This window comes from Myotis myotis, unplaced genomic scaffold, assembly GCF_014108235.1.
Source record: "Myotis myotis isolate mMyoMyo1 unplaced genomic scaffold, mMyoMyo1.p scaffold_m19_p_5, whole genome shotgun sequence".
Taxonomy (NCBI): Eukaryota; Metazoa; Chordata; class Mammalia; order Chiroptera; family Vespertilionidae; genus Myotis; species Myotis myotis.
Window position 1 is genome coordinate 13,473,580 of NW_023416357.1, and position 13,442 is coordinate 13,487,021.

The following is a 13,442-nucleotide window of genomic DNA, read 5'->3' on the forward strand; positions in this document are numbered from 1 at the left end:
AAAACAAAATAACCCTTAATTTTAGGGTGAAGTACTTACTAAGTTATTTAACTGCTTTATTTGTGTTTATTGATGATGCCTAAAATAAATATAGTCTAAATGTGATACACTATGCTTTCTCACAGATATGTTCTGTTCATATATATGTGCAGTGTATATATACATGTACGTATAAATACAAAATTACAATTATATTTCAGAATCTGTGCAAGGTCTGAAAATTTCATGGAAGAAAATATAGGCTTACTTCATATCCTTATAACATAAAAAAGGAAGTGTTGATAGAGATAATGTAAAGTTATTTCACCGTCATAAATAATTTCAAGAATTTCATCATTTCTTTAAAAAAAAGCAACCCTGAAAACTCAAGCTTTCTATTTCTCAGTTATGATGCAGCTTAGTTTAAGTCAAGGCTAAATCTCAGAGATGAATGACATCCCACAGATGGATGTTGGACATCCCATTAAAGGTCTTTTTCAGTAAGAATGTCACTCAATTTCAACTTTCTAACAAGAACACTCAATGTAGGAATCTTCTTGTGTTGTTTTTAACCAAAGCCACTTCTAAACCATTCAAAGATGAATTTGCATCTGTGCACAGCCCATCAATGAAACCAGCACATGTCTTTTAAATACACTTCTTAAAAAATGAAAGTGAACCAGTCTGGTAACAGTGCACGTGGTTCACTATTTGAAACTGGCCCACTCCTTTGGACAGAAACACAGCACAAGGAAAGTAGGTTTGTTGATATTGATGATGAGAGAGGGGTGATACTGACTTCTTAAATGAAACCAGCTTGGGGTACTGAATCTATTTGCTAGTGCAACAAGAAATGGAAAATTATTTCATTTGGGTTTTTATTTTATCATCTTCTATCTTTTAAAATATCCTTTTCATACAAATATTTAATAATATTGAGAAAAGTCAGACTATAGAATTTAGAGCCTAATATAGATGAAATTTCTCTCTCCTGTCAGAGCTAACATAACAGTAGCAAAAGATATACAGTATCTGTATGCTCATGACAATATGTGACAGTCAAACTCTACGAAGAGCAAAAGGCAGCTGGGTTGTGTTAGCTGGGTTCCATCTTGTTCTACTTTTCTAACTTCTGCGCAATAAAATGGAAGTTTTATTTAGTCATTTGGGATAAATGGCTAAATCATACACAATTTCCTTGTGCTCTGACATGCGATCTCTGTAGCTCTTAAATACTTTCCATTACAATCCTTTGTTAAGGATTACATAGAGACACAGAACCTACACACAGAACCTAGATACAGAACCTACACAGAATCTAGAGACAGAAGAACTTCGCTAGAGAGAACATGGCAAAAGATCCTGGACAGAAACTGGCCACAGAACCTAGAGACAGAACCTGGCTACAGAACCTGGATAGAACATGGCAAGAGAACCTGACTAGAACCTGGTGACTGAACCTGGCTGGAGAACCTAGCGAGGGAACATGGCTACAGAACCTGGCTGGAGATCCTAACCAGAACTTCGCTGGAGATCCTGAACAGAACTTGGCTGGAGATCCAGACCAGAACTTGGCTGGAGATCCTGGCTAGAGATCCTGGCTAGGCTGCTGATCAACTGAACGCTGTCTCCGTGTCATTCCTTCTTCGCCGACTCTGTCCACACCTTTGGGGAACCCCTGGGCCCGCTGGGCCTGGACCCCAGCAATTTCTCTCTCATCGATGTTTCTAACTCTCTATCCCTCTCCCTTCCTCTCTGTAAAAATCAATAAAATATATTAAAAAAAAAAGGATTACATAGAGAACCTGAAGGAAATAAAAGGAAAACCAATATGACAGGGATCACCTTTGATGGCAGCTAGAGATGGAACTCAAAGGGGATTCTCTGCTATTTCAAAACGCTGATGGCACTCTGGCCCCCGTCAACTTCGAAGAAAAAGAACGGTTTCAAATCAGTCAATGGATCTGGCCTTCATCTGGATACTTTATTCAGACTCTTGAGCTAAGAAGTATCAACTACCCATTAAGAAACTGTTTTTCACTACCCATAAAAAGAACAGAATCTTAAGAATTGTGCTAACATATTTGATGTTATGTTGCCTAGAAAATCAACATAATAGAACTATAGATCGATGCTGACAGGGTTGGACTGAAGACGTGAAACAGTTCTGCACATGCAAACTTCCACTGGTACCCTTCTTCTAGAGTGAGGATCCAGAGAAATCACGGAGGAAATACATCATTTATAAACTTAAACAGAAGAGGTACCCACCCTAAAATTTCTACAGAATGGGCACATGGACTAAGGCAAGCAGTGGCTAAACCTTTAACTCTGTCAAAACTGATCATCCAGCTCACCGGTCCTCAGCACACAGTGAGTCTTATGCAAACTGCTTATTTTAGACTATATTTTGAGGGCATATTATAAAAATTCTTTAAGAGCTTGAAATATGAAAGTGACATATAAAGAAGCAAAATGTCATCAAGTCAGGAGAGAGAATGTTCTATGTAATGAAGACAGGGCACAAGCAAAAGGACAAAGTATTTCCAGAAAACCAACAGGCGCAATACTGGCTGAGTATATTTGATTATATTATCTGTACTATTGCCAGGTTGTGGCATACAACCCCCCCCCCCCCCTTACACATAAACATATGGCTGTGTGTGTATCTTCATTTATCAGGTTTAAATTGAGATATCAAGCTGAGATTAAAGTAAAAGCGAACAAAAAAGGAGAAAGGCATTTGTGATTTTAAGAAGTTTTATTCTAGCGTGGGGAGAACTTTTCAGTGGAAATTCCCTTTTCTTCTCATGGTTTTACTCTTCAGACTTGGTAAATAAATGTTCCTCAATTTTGGGCACATTTTTCATTTTCATCTGCTATATTCCAACAGATAAAATTTGCAAAAGTTCTAGCTGTTCTCGATTCTTAAAGGTATTACTTCAATGTTCAAATGATATTTTGTGTAAGTCATTCCTATGTTGTTAGGTAGGAAAATATAACAGAACACACTTTAGCTTTAAAGTTCCCCTTCTTCATTCTCTTGTTTATAGGAATTTTGAATTTTGCGCATACAGTTAGAGTTCATGAAGCTAAAGATTCAGATGTTTTATGCATAACACCATGGCCTGAATGCTTGTGCCTGCCCAAGACTCACATGCCAAGGCCCTAATCTCCAATGTGATGGTGTTTGGAGGTGGGGCTTTGGGAGGTGATTAGCTTTAGATGAAGATAAGAGGGCGAAGCCCCCACAATGGGACTAGCGTTCTTATCATGAGATGAAGGGACCAGAGTTTTCCCTTTCTGCCTTGTGAGAACACAGCAAGAAGACAGCTGCCTGTGAACCAGGAAAAGGCCCTCAACAGACACCAAATTTGCTGGTCCCTTGATCTTGGACTCCCAGCCTCCAGAACTGTGACAATGCTTATTGCTTAAGCCCCCCAGTTTACAGTATTTTGTTGTAGCAGCCCAAGCTGGCTGCGACAGTAACCACAGGAACGACTAAGAAATCTTGGTATTAGGAGGGTCCTCTAGCTACACCATGACTTCTGTCAGGGTGCCCTCTTAGACACAGGATGGAAGCAAAACAAGGAAAGTGAGTGGCAGGATTGTGTTGCCAGTAGAGCACAGAGCAAACCAACAGATTGATTTGTCTTCCCAAATAGTGCCACCCTCGAGAACATGTTCTCAGTACTTCTTTCACTGGCTTTAAATGCATGACTGTATAACAATTGTCAATAATCAAATCAGTGAACAGTGTATGTCACTCACTTTCTAAACTTGTATAAAATTGTGAATATATATGATCTCTCCAAGAAGGTAATGCTCAAACCTTATTAGAAAAGAAGAGAATAACACGCTCCCAGTTTAGAAGCCAAGGGGCTGCTGAAATTTGGATGCGGTGCTTTCTGATATGGTCCCAGGCAGGCACGAGGGACAGACACACTGGCCCCTGCAAGAAATGTCTGCTTAGGAAGGAAATCACATCGGTGAGGGGATGTGTTCAATGTGTGGGTTAAAAAAATAAAAGAAAAGGAAAAGGCTTTCCTTTGATTTGCTTTTAATGCTTTTGCTTCCCTCTAGGGCTTAAATTCCATTTAAAAGATTTCTATCTTAGTTGGCTTGAGGATGGAATAGTGGAAGTCATTGCTCCTTATAGGAAGAGAAAGATGTGATTTGGGGATAAAAATCAGAAAGTTCAAAAACTAGAAAGTAAAGATGTCCATACACTTTACAATGAGGCTTTGTACACTGGGGTCCTTTAAGGGATGGCAGCTCGCGAGACCACTTGAATGATCACATTCATCAAAGCCCCTATTGAATGAGAATTAACAAGAGGACTTCAGCTCCTCTCCTGAGAAGGAGTTTACACCTGCTCCAGTCGCCATCTCCAACGCACTGGGCTGGGTACCTTGGAGGTACAAACGGGAAGAGCTCTCCTAGTCAGGAGAAGGCTTTACATTCCAGGAGAAATGCTAAAACACGCTGCTCCTCGCACATGTCGCAGCCATTCATGTCTATGCAAAGAAGAGAGCTTTCACAGCTGAGCTGTATCCCCCAACACAAACAAAAAGGCCTCTTCATCAGCAGAATGCATCTCTACTGCCTAGATTTCTCTACCAAGGAGGGGCCACTGCAATCAATACACATGGGCAGGCTTTTATTTTTCAGAGATTTCAGTGAGATAAATCAGGGCCTGATGATATTGCAAGACAAAGGGAGTGGTTCTGCTGTCACAGGAAGCATTCCTATTTTAAATCCTACTCTTCCTCCCAGGAGAAGCCACATGTCACAGGAAGAGAAAATGGCTGTGAGATGGCTCTAGGAAGGTACACTGTCAGGGGATTTCTCTCATGCAGGGTTTGGGTGAATTAGGCTGCAGTCGGTACTGAGTACATTAAGAAGCAATGGCCTAGACACACGTTCATCCACCGTCTGTCATTCTTGCTTGACTTGGTCTGAACAGCAGAGTTACGAATTGATTTTGTCTTTACACTGTTTCATTATCACTTCCAGCTTTTTCAGATGGGGTTGGGGAGAGGGAGACAGGGAATAGAAGTGATGGTTATTAAAACAACAACAACAACAACAAAAAACTCCAAGCAACTGTAAAAAGACAGAATAAATAATGATTCTTGTGTTGACTCTTGGGGATTTCAAAGGAAAGGGTAACTCAGGTGTCTGAATTCCCCTGCAGGCGTTCAGAAGCTGTCAGCTACAGGGGGCTGAGCTGTGCAGAGCAGCAAAGGACGCAGGTGAAAGAGGATGGCCAATGTGCTGTATTTCTGGGGCACACATAGTCTCCAGGCTTGGCTTGCAGAAGATAGGAGGGGGTTTGCATTTGCAAGATTAGAAACCTGTATTAAAGCAGAGGCAGGAATGTGTTTCTGAACAAAGCCTCAGGAAAACACACTCAAAACAGAATAACAAAACCTCAGAGATAGCTTTGCTAAGGGCACACCTTTCCCTTAGGGAGAGGTGGGAGGGAAGCTGGGAGTGTGCCTACTCCAGACACTGGCACAATTAGGCCCCCCTGGGCTGTGCCTCACAGAGGAGTATTATCAAGGCTGGTCAACATCATGGAGCTCACCTGGCCCTCCCCCAAGTCATCATGGTGGAACCCACTGGAACACCAGTAATGCTCACCTAGAATTCTCTCTGCTCTTAACTTCGCATCCACTTGGGCCACAGCCCTCTCCATTTCCTGCCTTTTAAAGGGAGCTCTGTTCCTGACCTCCTTCAGGTAATCTTGTAGTCTCCTTTGTTTATATCTTTGCTGATATGTCCCTCAAAGATAATCTAATACGGTCAACTGGGATGATTTTACCACCTAAGGAGACAACTGGCTATGTCTGGAGACATTTTTGGTTGTCACAACTGGGGGAGGAGTTGCTATTGGCATCTACTGGGTAGACAGCTGCTCAACATCCTACAATGCACAGAATAAGCTCCACAGCATAGAATTATCCAGCTCAAAATGTCAGCGGTGCCAGGTTGAGAAGCCATGGTCTAGTAGTACAAGACACAGAGTATTTATTAATGGGGGGAAAGTGTTGCATTGTAAAATGTAAATAAGGAACCTAAATGAAAAACCTGAAATAAAGTTTTAAGTCTGTAAACTCATTGAAATTAGAAGAGCAGCAATTTTAGCTGGTAGGTTATGTTTTATATGGTTCAGAAGAAGTAGAGGAATCTCATTCATTCCTGGGCATGGCAAAGGAGAGTCACTGCATGGAAATGTGCAGCCATGGTCTTTGCAGGCTCCTGCGATTTGTTGCTTTGAGGACATGAAATACCATGTCTTGACTCACCAAGCTCCCGGCATATGGTGAGTGAGACTCTACTGGAACTGGTCGTGAGGAATGAGCAGTAGCTGACACAGCAGATGGTGAGAAAGGAAATGGTATTAAGCAGCAAAAGTAAAAGGATGGTTACTAATTAAGAAAATGAAAACTGTCTCAAAGAAAGAAAAACAACTTGTAATATTAGGCAAGGCATCAAGAATATCATGAAGGACAGCTCCATCAAGAAATAATAAATCAAATCAAAATGTGTTTCAATTCTCGCTGGTACCTAGAGTGATTAAGGTAAATGTTGGCTGATGAATCCAAAGCCTTAAAAACATTCATTTGGTCTAGATATTTCACATTTAAAAATTTATCCTTGAGAAGTGATTAAGGATGTAGGTGAGATTTAATTACACAGATGTTTGTTATACTTTGCATTAGCTAAAATTTAGAAGCAATCTAACTTTCTGACAATTGGGATTGGTTCACACATGATGGTATAGTGCCACAATGGAATTCTTGGTAGCCCTTCCACATACTGGAATTATGTTTACTCACATAATATTTACATGTGTGCATATGTGTGTGTGTGTGTGTCTATACACACACACATATATATTTATAAGTAGCATCCATTTTGTCTGAAATAAGGGGAAGCTTATTTAAAACTTAAGTTTAAAATTCAAATCTCTAATGTGGTGATTTGCAATGAAATTCATTTTTGTGCTTTGGCACACTGACTGCTATTTAGTCTCAGAGTCTCATTTCTGGCCCAATAGCACCCATCTGATGAAGTGAGGAATGGGTGAGGCTCTTGAGGAAGTGGTACCCAAAACAAAGTTCTGAAAACCCAAGGAAACCTTCACAGTGATGGGATTTTGTGACATGTGATCCCACTATATACGTCATATGTTAAAGCCTTCAGAACAAAGCAATTTTAAGTCTGACATGATCAAAAGTACTGTCCTTTAGATGCCCATATCCACTTGCTGATGCAAATTGTAAGTTCTCAGATGACAACTGTGAGAAAGAATGATCATTGGGTTTGGTAATGACTTCAGAATGTTGACTGATGATGGAATAAAATGCAGCCCAGCCATAAGTAGCTGGACAAGAACAGTTTGAACCATAACAGAAAGAGGAGATCTGATGAATATTCTTGGCTCACAGCAGCCCTTGGAGGCAAAGAGTCACTAAAAAGGAAATGGACAAGGCTGGGACAAATCACAACTATGAACATCTATTCAAACCCGCACCCCCCCCCCCCCCCCCCGCAACAGCTAGAGCTAAAGGCCACCCAGTGCCCCAGACTGACCGTCATTCATTCAGCACAGCTGGTGCTGGGCGCTGGGCTAGAAGCTAAAGACAGAAAGGAGACCCATAGTCCTGCCCTCAGAAAATTCCCTCTCTATGGGGATCAATTGCTGTCATAACTCATAGTGTGATGAGCACTAGAGAAGTTCAAGTAAAACCATGCGGAAGTGGGCTAGAGAGTGGTTTTTTTTACATGAGGGAAGTCTTTTAAGGGTGGAGACAATGTTTCATTTGGTCTGAAAGGATAATTCTCCAAGTAGTGGAAGGAGAGGGGGAGAAGGCCAGCCGGAGGAACAGCAGGAGCAAAAGCTTGGAGGCTGAGCTGAGTCAGGAATGTGTACAGGGAAAAGGCTTCCTTGGTTCTACCAAGATGTGTCTATTATCACATTGAGAGGACCTTTTGTTTTTAAGTTAACAAATGGAAAAAATAAGGGGGTGTTGAAGGCAAAAACAATATTATAAATGGAGCCACTTTCAAATGCTGGAGCTGCCATGCCAGAGGAACTGCCTGGCATGTCTTAAACCTCAAACTTTTGGAATGTTAAAAACAGGGCAAAATAACCATTGACTGGGCCTAAGAAAACAGTGTGTCCCAAAGAACTGTTTGCCAAGGTAACAAGAAAGCCATTATTATAACTACTGGACTGATGATTAATAGACCTAAAATTAAAAACATTGCTTAGAAGTAGCATCACCATGTTATGTTAACTGCACCAATAGAAATGCCTTCTGTTGATGTAATCCAGTGGTTCGCAACCTTCTGGCCCTTTAAATCCAGTTCCTCATGTTGTGACCCAACCATAAAATTATTTTTGTTGCTATTTCATAACTGTACTGTTACTACTGTTATGAATCGTAATGTAAATATCTGATATGCAGGAAGGTCTTAGGCGACCCCTGTGAAAGGGTCGTTCGACCGCCAAAGGGGTCGCGACCCACGGGTTGAGAACCACGGATGTAATCATTCCCTGTCCCTTTCTAATAAACATCTATTGCCGTTAACTCCTAATCAGAACATTATTTGGGCTTCAGCCTGAATCAATGATTCCCAAATATTTAATCTTATTGACTTAAAATAAATGCTTGTTTGCCTCTCACCTTGAGAGGACCTTTTGTTTTTAAGTTAACAAAGGCTGTATAGAGGCATACTGCTCTTGCATATAAAATATCATGGTGATACTATAAGTGAAACTTGCTGCTAATTGTGAATTTGGAATCTACACTGTAAAACAAGATGAAAAAGGACAATAACACTTACTCTTACACTGACCACAACTCAGTGACCAGTGGAGCAGAGGTTATCGGAGAGACAGTCGACCATGTAAAAGGCCTGGATCAGAATCCTCTTTGAATTCTGATGGGTGTATGCCTTCACCCATGGAGAGGGATATATACCCGTGTGAATCAAAACATTCACAAGTGATATTCAAGAAGAAAAAAGAGGTTTCAAGTTCTGGGGGATCTCGCTTTTTCTGTTCCCCCCTCCCCGAGCGGATTCTCTGTACACTGTCCGTTCACACACTGACTAGTGCACACTGAGTGGGTCTTGAAGGCCCAGGTTTGCTCTGGCCGGCAGCCAGCAGTGTCCTGGCACCTGTAATCTGTGTTTGAGCACCACTGATCCCAGGCCCCCATCACAGGAGCCTTGGCCAGATCCCAAAGTGAAAAACAAAAAATGTTTAGTTCCACAAAATGTGGAAAAGCAAATAAATCCGTTTTGTCTATTTCTATTTCCCTGGACCTGAATCTTTGGCTTGCCACGCCTGCACTGCTGTCCCAGGCTGCTGGCACGAAGCCTTGCTAGGCAGTGAGCACCTTGCCAGGTGAGATGTGCTTCCTGGCACAGGCCATGCAGACTGCTTTGGCGGAGGTTCTGCCCAGAAAGGGCTAGGGAAACTAGCAATTTGTTATAATTCAGCAATAGGCTCTAAACACAGACTGGAGAATTAATGAATTAGCAAAGCCCGTTTGGACTAGAATATGATGCATAGAACTGTCAAATACTTCACACACAGAGGCCCTTAGTCTGATCATTCTAGTCCATTTCAACAGCAACCATTCTTGAAATAAAGTACGAATGAAGCATATCTTTGTACCACATACTGAAATATCCATATCAGGGATCTAATGAAAATGTTTCTGAGATTTTTATTAAAACTAAATCTAACCTGAAGAATGGTATAGTATTTTTCTTATGCACAGAACATCAATGCCAAAGGTGAGAGTCAACATACCCTCCTAGGATACAGAATGCGCCAGAGGCAGTCATTAAACCAGTGATGATTTTCATCACTTTTGCTTCCTGGTGAAACCTCTGGCTCCTATGTCCTGGGAAGTCTGTTACGGATTAGACCACTTCGCATTTACATAGCCCCTGTGCCTTCCTCTGAGGCATCTTACATTTAAGAGAAGAAAACTTCTACCTTCTTACAAGCAAACACTGACTTAAGCAGCTAGTGCCTTTCTGAATATTATTTTTTAAATGGTGTGTGAAGGCCCATTGTAGAAAATTTGTAAATACATAAGCACGAAAAGAATCAGTCACAATCCTGTCTTCGATGCTACTACAATTTTGCTAGAAACATACTTTTTTTGCACATGCATATATTTTATATTTGCATATGTCGCCTATTTTACAAAACTGGCTGTGTTTAACCTACATCATATCTGTACCTGTGCACACACCTGCTTTTGTATTCTTTCTTCACTTCACTTTGTATTGTGTGTGTTTTTTTAAAAATTCACTACAAGTTTTTAAAAAACCTGATTTGACAAGGAGTAGAGATACCAGGGGATGGATGATATCTGACCATCTTTGAAGCTGTAAACCTAGATCTCTCCAGAAGCTGCTAGCTGAGATAAATCACTTTGCAGCCTCCGAAGGTAACCTGCTGGTCTGGTTTTTGGCTAAGATGGGGCTGTCCCAGAGAGGCCTGGGACACATCTATTTCTCATGTTGCTGCAACCTATTAACATTGGTGAATCGGGGCTCTGTCTCTCACTCCAGGCAGCCAGACTTTAAGTCCTTTAGACTCCTGGACTCCTTTGTTGTAATGGCGGCCTGCTTTCCCCAAGTGCAAAAGACTGGAGGAAATCCCTAGGGTGAAGCACTTGTTTCCTGCAGAGACCCTAAGCTGGCTCAAATGTCAATCTTTGCCAGCAGGTGGCGCCATCTTGACTCTCTTCTCTCCCTATGATGGGCCACCCTGCTAGGAGGCCCCCTGGATTTGATGGTGCCTTCCTACCCTCCTTCTTCACATCATCTTATGTCCTGCCTACACTCTCCTCCCAAGCCCAGGCCTTTGGCTTCTATTTCCTTCCATCGGTCTTTAAAGACAAAAGAGTTTTTATTTTTGACTGTCTTTAAATAAATTGAACTGGACAATACATACTCAAATGTCCTTTAAAAAAGAATAATTGTTATCTGTTTACATCCTCATTAAGCTTGATACTTAAGTTTTGGGCACTTCAAAATTTCTGTGTTATAAAGAACCCAGTTAAAAAGCTTTTAAAAAACTAACACTTGGTTGAAACTGTAACTTTGAAACTTCCTTATAAACAACAGTATTCCACTGTATTTAACTTACAGTAGTTTCAGCAAAACTCATTAAAGAAACCTTCTTTTGCCCGACTGGTGAGGCTCAGTAGTTGAGTGTCAACCTATGAGCCAGGAAGTCACAATTTGATTCCCAGTCAGGGCACATGTCCAGGTTGCAGGCTCAGTTCCCATTGGGCAGCCAATCAATGATTCTCTCCCATAATTGATACTTCTATCTCTCTCTCTCCCTCTCCTTTCCTCTCTGAAATCAATAAAAATATTTTAAAAACAGAAATCTTTTTTCTTAAAGAATACTGTAATAAAAAAATGAGACAAACGAACCATATAAATTTGCATTTAGACTGACAAAAATCATAATTGTATTAACTATGCCACTTTACTCAACTCAGGAAAGAGCTCATTGATGTGATAAAACGGTGCAAAGGACAGCTTTCTGAGCCTAGAGAATTGCTCACCACAAGGTTTCAGGACGCAGCTAACAGCTTGAAAGCAGGGCTCTATTTCGGGGTGAAGCCTAGGAACGTTCTCTTCTGACCTCTGATTCCTCTGGACCCAGTGAACCCCTAATCTCACCTGTCACTTGAAAGACTTCAAACCAGGTGAGTCCACCTTGGCAACAGTGAAGAAAGGGGTAAGAGTTCAAGGCAAAGTCTTTCTAAATGAGACACCAAGTGACAGGCTCCAGGGACATCAGAAGGAAGCACTTTGGAATCCAAGCAACAGACTGGAGAGAAAGCCTTGTTGCCATCAGAATGACTTCAGTCTCAGTTTGAAGTGTTTTTAGTCAAGGCAAAAATCGTATTAAGGCGACTTCCCAAATATGCCTTCTGAGGTTGCCCGGGCCTGTCCAGAGGTTCTGAGTCCTCAGGTGGTGTGAGAGCCCCAGGGGTTGTGATCTCTGGGCAGATTGGGAAGAACCCTATTCCTGCCCGCCTGCTGCTCTTCCTTGCAATCATTACAGTGCCTGCTCCCTTTCCAGAATAAAGCAGAGCAGGGCCTGGGCCCCATGGGATCACAGTGCTGAGAACCATTACACCTTTGCAAGGTCAGGTTTAGTTTACTTGAGATTGAAAATGTTCAGAAGCCACAATGGCCTGGCTCTCTTAAGTACCGGGTAGGAAAACTGAGGTCTCTGACATCACGTAGTATGTTCAATAAATACCTGCTGGCTGGCCATTTTATTCCCTCAGTGGAATGGCTGTAAGGGGCTGAATTCAGAGCCAGGGCTCAATCCTCTTAAAAGGCTCCTCTGATGCAGGGCACGGACAGAAGACTCTGGGCACTGACCCACAACAGGAGAAAATGCAAGGCTGGGAATTTAGTGCTCAGAGCAGAAGGTCATCATCAAAGAAGCAGCGCACATGTCCCTCCTAAACTACAGGTGTGTTTACACTGGAACATACAGATCTGCCTGTGGAAGTATCTGGAGCAGCCCTCGGGGCCTCGCACAGCTAGAGACCTGGGATCTACAAAAATGCTAATGCTGACGCATTCAAGTCAAACTTAGGAATTCTATTTAAAAAATGCATTCCCACTAATCCTTACTCTTAATAAAATAGTTCTTTTAACCCTTGCTCAAGGTGAAATAGTTTCTAAAATACTTGTAAAATGATGTGGCGTGATCTAAACATACTTAGCAAGTTTCTTTTGAATTATTAACCTGTCAAGAGAGAGTGTTGTGGGCTCTGTTCTGTTTTCTCTGGCATCTGAGCCCAGGAACGGTCAGACCTTGGGTACAACCCTTAGAGCTGGGAGATGACCACAGTGTCCAGGAGAAAGTTGGACAAGTGACCACAGTGTCCAGGGAAAGCTGGACGCATGACCACAGTGCCAAGAGGAGATGGGGAAGTCTGGTGGCAGGGGTGTCTGGTCAGCAGCAGGATGGACACTTCTCCACATACTCCCTCACCTGGGGGGCTGGTAGGTGAGGGGTTCAGCCTCCCTGAGGCTCCCGGGGAAGGGAACAGAGGCTGTTCTTGGCCTTGACCTCACTACAGGGCAACCTACTCACAGGTAAAGGCTGCTCCGTTTTGCAGAGGCCTCTCCAGCTAGGCAGCTTTCTGAATTCAAGGGATCGATCCCCAAAGCCAAGCTTCTGACATCATTCTGCTGGAAGGACTGTGAGTCTCAGGCTGCCACCCCATTTCCAGAGTAAGATCACATGCCCTGACGTTTCAAAACGCTACATGAAATGCATGCTGGACTTTCATGCATCTCTCTCCCTCAGCTTCTTTTCCTTAGGCCACACCTATTCCGTGCATTGGAACCACCTGAGAGGCACCTCACCTGGATCCCCCAGGGAC

At 42.2% G+C, this 13,442-nt stretch overlaps 1 protein-coding gene across 3 annotated transcripts in view; it reads right to left on the bottom strand.

Moving 5' to 3' along the window:
* Window positions 1-13,442, bottom strand: part of CTNND2 (catenin delta 2) — a 795,027-nt gene that overhangs the window by 99,147 nt on the left and 682,438 nt on the right. The window lies entirely within an intron of this gene.